The sequence below is a fragment of the Rattus norvegicus genome, chromosome 12, assembly GCF_021556685.1.
Source record: "Rattus norvegicus strain SHRSP/BbbUtx chromosome 12, alternate assembly SHRSP_T2T, whole genome shotgun sequence".
Classification (NCBI taxonomy): domain Eukaryota; kingdom Metazoa; phylum Chordata; class Mammalia; order Rodentia; family Muridae; genus Rattus; species Rattus norvegicus.
The window spans coordinates 43706837-43717098 of NC_141545.1; the positions used below are offsets into that span (position 1 = coordinate 43706837).

A 10262-nucleotide genomic window follows, 5' to 3' on the forward strand; every position below is an offset into this window, starting at 1 on the left:
CCGCTGAAACCAAGTCCTTTTTCCTGTGTGGAGTTTGATGAATTGTCTAATGAGATGCCTGGACTCTCGGAATTAGAAGTGTTTGAGTGCTGGACCATGAATGTGCATCCCTGGAGATGGAGCCTCCTCCGCCTCCTGCGCCCGCTGCGCCAGAGTTTTGCTAACATGCTCTCAGAAAGTCATTTTTGGACCCAAAATGAAGAAGTACAGCCAAAGCTCACTTTGTGGAGAGATTTTATTTCCAAATGATTCCACTTCAAGAACAGCCACGGATTAGTTTTGTTAGCTTTTTTTTTTTTTTAACTTAAAAAAAAAAGTCCTTCTGAAGCAATTTGATGGAACTGCAGGGCAGTTGTGTTTCAAGTCACAGGAACCGGGAACCCATTCAATGACAACATCTGCAAACTGGCTGGCACTGTTGTGGGAAGACTGAATGGAAATAGTCATTGAGTCCTGCGTGTGATGGGCCATGCCGGAGCAGGCTTTGCAAAGGCTGGTGCTGAGCCAGATGGGTCCAGCTAACTCCCCATGTGCTGGATGGATTTAATACAAGGAGAAGAAAATCTACCTGTGAGCGAGGAGGAGGCAGAGGATGGGTTAAGAGACGTGCCATTGAGGAGTCCAGCTTGGAAGATGACTCTATGGGGAAAGAACTTGTAGTTCAAGACCACAGAACCCACACAAAACCACACTTCCTCCTCATCATTACCATCCTTCTTTCCTCCTCCTCCTCCTCCTCCTCCCCCCCCCTCCTCCTCCTCCTCCTCCCCCCCTCCTCCTCCTCCTCCTCCTCCCCCCCTCCCCCCCCTCCTCCTCCTCCTCCTCCTCCTCCTCCTCCTCCTCCTTCCCCTTCTTCTTTTACTGAGGATTGGAACACAGATCCTCAAGCATCCTAAGAAAAAGGTCCTCAAGCATCCTAAGCAAGTGTCCTGGGTTTGTTTTGTTTTTTTAACTTTTTATTTTGAAACAATGTCTCACTAAGTTACCCAGGCTGTTCTCAAAGTTACAATCTTCCTGCCTCAGCCTCCTGGATACCTCTCATTACAGGCCTATACCTCCATGTCCAACTTCTATTCAGACTTCAGTACCTCAAGAGGCTGCTACTACTGCCCTCAGTTACAGACAAAGGAACCAAAGTTTTGACAGGATGAGGGGATGCTGGGAGCATGATGTCCCTTGGCTCCTTTGCTTCACCAACAGAGCTGAACCGCAGCTCCGAGGTCGGGTAGTAAAGCCTAATAGTGCCTCAGGCTAGTACTCTGCATGCTCAGACATCCTTAGTGTGGTGAAGGAAGTGGTTAGAAGTGGTTCCTCATTCTGACTGCAAGACCGCTCAGCAATCATGTTTCAAACAATGGAGACCAGAAGTCTGGGATGGCAAATGGAAGAAAAAAAAATCTAGTCAGGGTAGGTTAAATTTAAAGAAAAGGAGTCAGTCGTACTTCAATTCTGCTCACCTGGGATGCAGGCTGGGATGCCCAGCCTGACTTGCTAACCAGCTCTTAATTGCTAACCTAATACTATAACTTCAGAGAGAAAGTATATGGCTGCCTCCTGAACTTTGTTCCAGGACCCATTCCCACTGTCTCCTAGAAAACTACAGGCCGACCTTAGGAGGAGACAATAGGAAATCTAAAGCACCCATCTGGAAGGGTCCCCAATTGTCCCAACCAGCAAGGGGCTCCCACCAAGCGGCTGACCTGGGAAAATGGTTCCTGTCTTTGTTAAGGTCACTATTGCTGTGATGAAACACCGTGACCAAAAGCAACTTGGAGAGGGAAGGGTTTATTCGGCTCACAATTCCACATCGATGCTCGTCCCTGAAGGAAGTCAGGACAGGGACTCAAAACAGGGCAGGAACCTGGAGGTGGGAGGTGAGGCAGAGGCCGTGGAGGGGTGCTGCTTACTGCCTTGCTCCCATGACTTGCTCACCCTGCTTTCTTAGAAACTCCAAGACCACCAGCCCAGGGATGTTCCCACCAATAACGGGTGTGGTCCTCCCCTGTAAATCACTAATTAAGGAAATGCCCTACAGCTGGATCTTATGGAGTCTTTGTCTCAATTGAGGGTCATCCCCTCCTTTCAGATGACTCTAGCTCGTGCTGGTTAAGGTAAGACTATCTGGTGCACTCTTGCGTATAACTGAGTCTTCATGGGCAAGGGCTCCTTCTCCTTCTCCTCTGTAAAGAAGACAAGGCAAGTGAGCCAGCCCAAGCCAGCAGGCTCCCTGGGTGACTTTCCTCACAACCTCCAACCTTAGTTCACTCATCCTCTCCTTCAAGCTTCTTTTGGAGTCACCTGATTCAGGAACTCAACCTTCGTTCAACGTGGGGATACTCCATCACTCTCCCCACAATTGTTTCCTTTGTGCTGTCAGAATGACTCCATTTGTTTGGACCGTCGGTGGCTCATGCCCAGTGTATCCCTTCACTAAATATAATCCTTATCTTCTACCTCCACCCGAGTTTCCAGAATCCCAAACCAAGCTAGACTTACAGACTAGATCCTTTGAATGAACTGATTGAACAAATGAATAATGGACGGGGATGGAAGATGGATGGAAAATACCTTTTTCCATCAGGGCCCCAGAAGAGTACTAGATGATGCCAGAGCAATGGATGGACCAGCAGAGCTTATTGATTGGTAAGCCTGGCTGGCCCTTTGACTCTACTTCCCCCGTGCTAACACTACAGGTGCTCTGGGGATCCAAACTCAGGTCCTCATGCTTGCAGGGCAAACACTTTACCCACTGAGCCATCTCAGCCATGTGTGCTCTTCATAAATCCCTAAGTACAGAGCCAAGCATGGACAAGCTAGGGACACGAGACTGAGTACAAGTCCCCCTTACTTGAATGTGATAGACATGGGAGTGCGCTTTCTAAAGCTTCGTTGAAAAAGAGATCAGGTTAGACCTTCCCTCTTAGGGTCAAGTGCAGATTAAATGTGACAGCCATGTGCAAGGTAGGTCCAGGTGGACCACTGCAGTCATAGGTAAAAGCAGGTCATAGTGGTGCATGCCTTTGATCCCAGCACTCAGGAAGCAGAGACAGGTGGATCTCTGTGGGTTTAAGGCCAGCCTGGCCTACGTAATGAGTTACAGGACAGCCAGAGCTACATAGCGAGATCCTGCCTTGGAAAAGAAACTCCTGGGAGTAAGACTAAGTGCTTTAATGCCGTGAATGCACAACTACTGAGTAGTTTAATATGTAGACATGTGATGTTAATGTTTTAAACGTGTTGCCACATGGCTCACTGTTTAAAGGGCCATTGTTGTTGCCCAGTTTTTTATTAAATACTTTCATGTCTTAAAAAATATCCCGAAATCTTAGAAGGAAATGGCCTGAGGCTCTGAGGGTTGTTTTTGTTTTTTTATGTTTGCTGTATAAATACAATTTTGAAATGAAGAATTTCCACCAGGGAGATGCAAATTAAAACCACACCAACACTCTCGGGACTTGAGTTCTTATCCTTAACACCCACATAAAAGCGAGGGAATGGTGATGCACACTTACAACCCCAGAACTGGGAGGTGGAGACAGGAGAATTCCTACAGCTTGGTGGCCAGGCACTCTAGGCTGAATGGCAGATTTCAGGTTAAAGGAAGGTGGAATGGGGGCCTGGTAGCTCTCAACTTTCATCCCAGAATGTAGGAGGCAGAGGCAAATGGGTCTCTGTGGGTTTCAGGCCAGCTTGGTCTACAGAGTGAGTTCCAGGACAGCAGAGGTACATATCTCAAAACAGAGATCGACAGGTAGGTAGGTAGATAGATAGATAGAGAGATAGATAGATAGATAGATAGATAGATAGATAGATAGATGATAGATAGATAGATGATAGATAGATAGATAGATAGATAGATAGATAGATAGATAGATAAAGGTGGATACAGGTTGGGGGAAGTCATTCTGATGGGACCCTCTGGCTTACATGTGCTCACTCACACACATGCACACACAAGCACACACCACACACCACACACCACACACATACAGCAAATGGCTACCTTGAGTCTCGTGTACCTCTTTTTCTAGAGAGCACTCTGAGCATCTGTTCTGTAAGATGTTTTCAAGGATACAGGCCACAGGGAGTTACTGTGGAAACTTCTTCACTCAGAGCTGAGGCCTGCAGAGAGTCAGGGTTTCTTTTCTCATCAGCACCAACAAAGCCCCCATGCTGAATGTCACTGGCCAGGTTTGAAGTCACAGGAGCCTAAAACCCACCAATTACTGTGTCGAGATGATGCTGGCAAGCCCCAGGTTCAGGGAGAGAACCTATCTTAAGGGAATAGGGTGAAGTTGGATGGAGCAGGACTCTCAGTGACCTCCTGTGGCCACCACACACATGTGAGAGCATGCATAGCGTGCACACATGCATGTGCACATGCAAACAATTTTTTAAGCTAGTAGGTTACAGAACTTCTCTCTTCACTAGAAATATCCATTGTGGCAGTATCACTATGCTGGTCTAGGGAGTGGCACTATTAGAAGGTGTGGCCTTGTTGGAGTAGGAGTGTCCTTGTGGGCGTGGTCTTTAAGATCCTCATCCTATCTGCTTGGAAGTCACTTTTCTAGCAGCCTTCACATGAAGATGTAGAACTCTTAGTTCCTCCAGTGCCTGGACACTGCCATGCTCCTGCCTCAATGATAATGGATTGAACCTCTGAACCTGTAAGCCAACCCCAATTAAATATTGTTCTTATAAGAGGTTGCCTTGGTCATGGTGTCTGTTCACAGCAGTGAAATCCTAAGACATCCATGATCTATAAGTATGTGGTCAGAAGTAGCAATGGCTTGAGATAGGTAGATTTCTCTCTTTCTTATCTCATGTCTCCTGTGGTGAGTTCTTTTGATGTACTGCCCCTTGAGGTAAGCACTGTCACCATTTTCACTGTCTCTGTTATGACCTAAACACAAAGCTGTGATTTATGTCATGGATTAGTAAAGAGAGACTCTCAGAGAGGTTAAGGATCAAGGCTGCACAGTCAGGATGCAGACCCTATCTCTTGGGTTCAAAGAATGATGATCGCTTTCTACATCAGCATGTTTATTCTTCCGGGATCCTCAGCCTAGATCCTGCTCTTGAGAAAAAGCATGTAGCATTTGTCTTTCTGAATCTGGCTTATTTCACTTAACACGATCTGTAGTTCCACCCATTTTCGTCACACTGCATGGCTTTGTTCTTCTTCAGGGCTGAGTAATATTCTGTTGTGCATGTGTGTCCAGTTTGATTTGCCTGTACATCTACTGATGGGTATAGGGTCTGGTTCTGTGTCTGAGCTATTGTAAACAGTGTTACATGTTACGTAGGTGTGCAGGTGTCTCCTGGAATGACAAAGTAGCTCCAATCGGGTGTGTGCTCAAGAGTGAAACAGTCGGGCCCCATTGTAGTTTCTTTTGGAGTTTTTATGATTATTTCCACAGTGTGGGTTAATTTGCACACTCACCAGCTGTGAAGTAGGCTTCTTTCTCCTATGCCATTCTGTTCACTTTCTTCTTGACAACCATCCCTACTAAGGTAAGTGGGTAACTAAGGATTCTCTTTTTTTCTTTGTTCAGATTTGATCTTTTGATAGTTATTGTCCCCAAGGCCTGGCTGCTCCCAGGAACAAGAGAAACTACATGTACAGAATGATGTTGCTCCTTGATTTAAAACTATTGGTTAAATAAAGGTGCCAGCAGCCAATAGCTGGGCAGGAGAGACGTAGGTAGGGTTTGGAGTTCCTGGGCTTGGGGGTCAGAGGAGACCAGGGGGAGAGGAGAAGAAGGGGGAGAGAGGAGAAAGAAGCATGGGTTAGGAGTCAAGAAAGCCTGGCCCTGAGGGCTGGCTAGTCAGAGTTAAGAGCGACCCAGATGAAAAAAACTAAGTAATATCTTAGAGTTACCAATGGGAAATAGGTTTTAATAGCATAGAGGGCAGATATCTGCCCAGCATTAGTGATGATTGAGGCTTATTATAAATATAAAGGTTGTATCTTTTATCTGGGGGCTGAATGATCAAAGATGGGGTAGAAACCTCGGATTGAGATTAAATATTTTCTATGACATTCCTTCCTTCCTTCCTTCCTTCCTTCCTTCCTTCCTCTGTCTTTTCTTTCATTGAATTTTTATATAATATATTCTGATTATGCTTTCCCCGTCCCTCAACTTCTCCCAGATCCTCCCCATCACCCCCCCAGCTCTGCACCCCCTTCTGTCTAGAAAACAAACAATACATAAAAACACAAAAATAGAAACCAAAATAAGCAAGCAAAAGACCATTAAAAGAAAAAAAATGCCCAAATGATGCAAAACGAGGCCAAACCACCACCTACAAAAATGCCATTGAGGCTGGGGGTTTGGCTCAGTGGTAGAGCGCTCGCCTAGCAACCGCAAGGCCCTGGGTTCGGTCCCCAGCTCATTGAGTCTCCTCCATGTTGGCCAACCACTCCTGGGCATAGGACCTGCCCTTAAGGGCAGTTTGTATACCTAGCGAGACTCCCCTGGAGAAACTAATTTCCCTCTTGTCAATGGGTGTCAATTACAGATAGCTTCTTGGTTAGCTCGCTCCGCTTCCTCTACTCAGTACTGGAACCCCATTTAGCTTGAACCTGTGCAGGCTTGTGTGTGTTTCCACAGCCTCTGTGAGTTCGCTCGTTTCCTTGGAGTCATCCGTCCTTTCACGTATCAGATTAGAACCCCCCCCCCCCCCGTGACCTCATGCCTCTCATTGTTGCAAAGGCCTGTGAGATGAGGAACTCACTTGTTCTCTGCTTCAAGCACTCGGGACTTACAGGATAGAGAGTTACAAGGAAATTCACCGGAAGTTGCCAGTATCCCCCAAGGACTACAAAGATCTTCAAAGTCCCCACAAAAGAATTGGGCAGCTCATGTCTGCGATCCTAGAGCTTGGGGGGTTAAAGCAAGAGAGTATCCTGAGTCCAAGGCCAGCCTGAGCCACACAGTGAGACCTTGTCTGAAAACAAAACAAAACAAAACAAAAAGCAAAACAAAACAAAAGGCACTTAGAAAGAAGAGCGGGGTGCAAAAAGCCCCAATTCCGGGAGTCTCGGGAGTCTTGATCTCTCAGCAGAGCATGTGTGAATTAAGCCTTTGGCACGGATTTGAAACTAGATAGACATTTGCTGAGGCCAAAAGGGTGGACCGGGGCGAGCGCGGAGGCCTCCTGACACGTGATCTCACACAGGAGACCGATCATCCACATGATGAATGTGAGGCGTGGACATTCAGATCCCTAGAGAAGAGCTCCCACAGTCTTGTTGCCAGCTCCCACTCCTCTCTGTGGGCTCCTCCCACTCCTTCCAGAATGGAACCCTAAGTACGTCCCTAGCCTTATGCGTTCCTCCCAAGCAGTCCACACACCTTGGTCACAATAGCTCTACTCCATAAATCACACAGCCGCCTTAGCTGTCTCGCAATCAATCTCTACCAGGTGTTGGCTCCAAGGTCTCTTAAGAAGAGCATCTCGCCCCTCAGAGGCTTAGGCGCTAAGAGCCTGCTGTCTGGGAGCGGTTTAAAGCCAGATTTTCTCTCTCTCTCTCTCTCTCTCTCTCTCTCTCTCTCTCTCTCTCTCTCTCTCTCTCTCTCTCTCCCCTCTCTCTCTCCTCTCTCTCTCTCTCTCCTCTCTCTCTCTCTCTCCTCTCTCTCTCTCCTCTCTCTCTCCCCTCTCTCTCTCTCTCCTCTCTCTCTCTCCTCTCTCTCTCTCCTCTCTCTCTCCTCTCTCTCTCTCTCTCTCTCTCTCTCTCTCTCTCTCTCTCTCTCTCTCTCTCTCTCTCTCCTCTTTTCTCTCTCTTCAGACCCAATACCGCCCTGCTCTAGCCAAGACTCTTCAAATCAGAGGGTGCTTTAGAAAAATCTCCCCATGTGACTGAACAGATTCCGGGACTGTAGACGATCAGGTTAGCCCACCCCAAAGCTTGATAAACACAACCAACGTTTGATTCCCCCACAGCCCATACTTCCTACGGACAATCTAACTCCCAACAGGAACATGTAGTGAGAGTATTGGGTCTAACCCATCTGTGAATAGATTTGTTTCAGACAGCCATTTCATGTGGACCATCAGCCCCGGTATTGATTGGTTGCACACTTTGGTGTCAGAGATAAATCTCGAATTCACTGGGCGGCAGGCAGCAGCACGTCACTCCTGAAACAAACCGGTTCTTACAGTTAGACCCCAAAGTTTTTTTCATCCTTGCATGGGGTTACAGACTGACCATGACCTTCTGTGACTTTTCCTTGGTGGGGGTGGGAGGGGCTATGTCCTCTGGGTAGAATAAGTCTGGATTATTCTATTCCTGGTGTGGAACTGGCAGGCAGGACTACCCGACTTCAGCTGGTCTACGATGAAAGCAAGAGGTTTGAACGACTGAGTTCTAGGGATATCAATCCAGTGCTACCTCACGCACCCTAAGAGAAGACAGTCTACCACCTGTTTCTGCGTGCTGTGCATAGAAGCCATCTTCACTCGTAGAGTCGTGGCGGTGTCAGGAGCAGTAGGTCTGTCTCTGGCAAGAACTTTTCTACCCAGCCATGCACTGAATCCACCTACCCTTCCACCATCCCATTTATCTACCCATCTATACAGTCACTTATCCATCTACCTATCTCTCCACTCCATCCACCTAGCCTTCTCTCTATCATCTGTCTATCATCTATCTATTCAACCATCCATTTATCTATCATCTGTCTATCAATCTATCTATCTATTCAACCATCCTTCCACCCACCTAGCCTTTCTCTATCACCTATCTATTCTTTTTTTTTCTTTTTTTTCAGAGTTGGGGACTGAACCCAGGGCCTTGCGCTTGCTAGGCAAGCGCTCTTCCACCGAGCTAAATCCCCAACCCCTCATCTATCTATTCAACCATCCATTCATCTGTCTGTCTATCTGTCTGTCTGTCTATCATCTATTCAACCATCCATCCACCTACCTAGCCTTCTATTATCTATCTATCTATCTATCTGTCTATCTATCTATCTATTCAACCATCCTTCCACCCACCTAGCCTTTCTCTATGATCTATCTATTCAACTATCCATTCATCTATCTGTCTATCTGTCTGTCTGTCTGTCTATCATCTATTCAACCATCCACCTACCTAGACTTCTATTATCTATCTATCTATCTATCTATCTATCTATCTATCTATCTATTCAACCATCCTTCCACTCACCTAGCCTCTCTCTATCATCTATCTATTCAACCATCCATTCATCTATCATCTGTCTGTCTATCATCTATTCAACCATCCATCCACCTACCTAGCCTTCTCTCTATCATCTATCTATCCAATCATCAATTTATCTATCATTCATCTATCTATCTATCTGTCTGTCTGTCTATCTATCTATCTATCTATTTATCTCTATCTATCTATCTATCTATCTATCTATCTATCTATCCATCCAACAATCCATTCACCCACCCAGCCATCTTTCTCTTCATTCATGCCTTGAATCTATTCACTCATGTATCCATTTATCCATCAATTAGATAAATTACAATTAGCTTTATCACAAAACAACCCACCTGTTCATAGCATCAAGAGTCTTAAACCTCACTGGGAAATCAGAGAACATAGACATAGCATGGGTACTGGGACCTGGGCAGGATGATGACTGAATCATTCACTCGTGTGGACATGGATGAGACTTCCCATTCCACTTTTTCACAGAGGGGTGGCTTCTGTCATGTCTAATGCTGGCTCCATATCACTGTATAGCTGTATGCCTGAGTTGTTTAGGAACTTCCCCTTTAGGAAGGAGAATGAGAGAATGAGTGCCCCACTAAAAACATCCTCGGCTCGCAGCCCTCAGCTGTCAAGCTGTCAGAGATGGCCTCATCAACAGAAAGTCATCTCTTCTTGGGCCAACATCTTTTTATGCAGTGGCTCACATCCAGTGATAGTTTTATGGGGAGATGTGAATGCAATTCTGTCTCCAACGTGGATCAGCTTAGAATAGCCACCCCAGCCTCACAGATGGTAGTGGAGTGATCCTAAGGAGGTCACCCATTATTCCTGTGCTCTTTCTCTCATGTCCTTATAGACTCCCCTTCTCATGAATGTAAGTAGAACCTATGACTACTCTTGGAATGTATAAGAGGGGCTTAGAAGATAGCTCAGTCAGTAAAGTGCCCGATGTGATGCCCAGGAGCCATGGAAGCAAGCAAGCCAAGGGTGCTGACACACATTTGTGATGACAGTGCTGGGGAGGCTAGGACTTGAAGATCCCTGGGCTCACCCACCAGTCCTGTGAGCCTGT

General features: G+C 46.5%; 1 long non-coding RNA gene across 1 annotated transcript; it reads right to left on the bottom strand.

Annotated features, from left to right (window-relative positions):
* Nucleotides 1-217: 217 nt before the first annotated feature.
* LOC148002341 (uncharacterized) lies at nucleotides 218-6615 on the bottom strand. The gene is made up of 4 exons (XR_015634965.1): nucleotides 6465-6615; nucleotides 5444-5509; nucleotides 1089-1369; nucleotides 218-639 (listed from the first exon to the last, which is right to left on the bottom strand). It is a non-coding gene; the product is annotated as an uncharacterized LOC148002341 (long non-coding RNA).
* Between the last annotated feature and the right edge of the window lie 3647 nt (nucleotides 6616-10262).